The following is a 2,009-nucleotide window of genomic DNA, read 5'->3' as shown; positions in this document are numbered from 1 at the left end:
AGGCTACCAGATGGCAGAAACCTCCCTCTGCCAGGGCTTCTGATAGATCACGGATCTATTATTAGCTGCCGGGTCAAGGACCTCTGTAAGTTTGAGAAGGGTTGCAGCAGAAAAAATATGAAATTCTCAGACATTGCCTGAAAAGGCTGCAAAAAGCACAGAATGGTACCTTGCAGGCTCACGATGCTCCTTTGAGGATGGCAGAGATGCAGACAACATACCCGGCTCAACAGGCAAGGCACAGTTTCCTGGGAGCACGGCCAGAAGCTGAACAATCTCATCTTGTGCAGCGTTAAAGAATATGAAAGGTTTGTATCAAATTTATCAGCACTAGTCAGAAGCCCCCTCCCCTGCATTTAGTATTAAAAACAAAACAAAACAAAACAAAACAAAACAAAAGCCACACAGACTGGGATCGTTCAAGGAAGCAAAATAAAACATTAATTCCAGTGCCTTTTAATCCACAATTATATACCCTTGCATATCGCAGCTCTTTTATTAGATTTAAAGAATATGTAAAGCATGATATTAATAAAATGAACTGCAGTTACTTCCTTGGCAATGGATAAGGCTGCACAATTCTTCAAGAAAGAGCAACAGGGTATTACATGGAGTATTTGTCATTCCTCAGAGCTTGCCGGGGGAGAGACAACTTTGGTAACAAGCTCTCATTGGTGGCTGTAGGGGAAGCATTTCTACCTCCTGCAGCATCCAGGCTGCAGATATCCTGAGTCAAGTCCTGAAAAGACTCACCGACATTGATTTTCCTCCTGGGTGCCATGGAAAGAGAAGTAATGCTGTTGGCAGTATCTCTTTTCTAGGTCCCACCATGGCTGCCGTTTCCAGTGATGCTGAACACTGAACATGCTCAAAGATAACTGTCAGATATATGGCTGCTCAGAATATCCAGAAAGCAGAGCCTTGGCCATCACACACAATTTATCTCCATTACAGTGTGCTAAAAAGGCCAACTTTACCAACCTGGCTGGTAAATCATGCCTTGCAGGTGAAGGGGAAATCCTCACTTCTGCAAACCTCCTCTTCCAAAAGTCACAGAGCAAAAGAAACCCCAGGAAAATCCTGGCTTGCTTTTCTTTCATTCAACTGCTACATTTTGCTCTTCTCAGCATGTACCTGCTGTAAAGCAGCTCGTTGAAGTAAAGGGCTTAGGGAAGTGCGTGAAGACCAGCCTGTTGCAAGGGGGCAGGACCAGTGTTGGCTGCAGAACACAGCCTCTGTCACACACAGAGCAATTGCACTGTGGGACCCATTTAAAACTCTAAAAATGAAAAGAAATGACATTTCTGGTAACCTTTTATCTCTGTGAATAATACAGCAGCTATTAAAGCTGACAAATAGCTATTACTCGGTGCAAGTGGCAATTCTTTCTTTTCCTCCCTTGCTTTGGTCAAATCACGTTAATGTTTGTAATGATTAAGTAACTCTGCTAAACAGGGTAACTCCTGACTTGCACGTGTCACAACCAGAAGTGGCAGGCATCGAAAAGAATTGAGCTAGACTGTTACAGATGGTCATAAATATCCTAGACACCATAGAAATGCAAAGCTGGAAGGAGGTCCTCTAGATCATCTCCTTACTCCGAGGCCCAATAAATAAAGCTAGACTATCCCCTCCAGAGCTTTAGCCTGTCTTCTTCAACTTCCATTGAAGAATATTCTACATCTCCTCTGGCAATGTATCCATTGTCTGGTTAGGCTTATTCTTGGAAAGTTTTCCCTACTATTAAAATCTTAACCTTCCATGTTTCACATTCATTTAATTTCTTCTTGTCTTTCTATGAGTGGTTATAGAAAATAGTCTATTGCTGCCTTTCTCTATGTTAATCTTTTAAATGTGTGAGAATTAACCATGCTGTCTCTCTCAGATACTACTTTTCTAGACTAAACAACCCCATTCTTTCAGTCTTTTCCAGACCTCTGCTCACTCTTGTTGGTCTCATTTCCAGTCCTCCACCATCTCTCTTTGACTGTAATCCAATGGAGGCCTTT

This window comes from Dromaius novaehollandiae, chromosome 5 (genome assembly GCF_036370855.1).
Source record: "Dromaius novaehollandiae isolate bDroNov1 chromosome 5, bDroNov1.hap1, whole genome shotgun sequence".
NCBI classification, from domain to species: Eukaryota; Metazoa; Chordata; class Aves; order Casuariiformes; family Dromaiidae; genus Dromaius; species Dromaius novaehollandiae.
The sequence above is the reverse complement of the archived record's forward strand: the minus strand, read 5'-3'. Positions refer to the sequence as shown.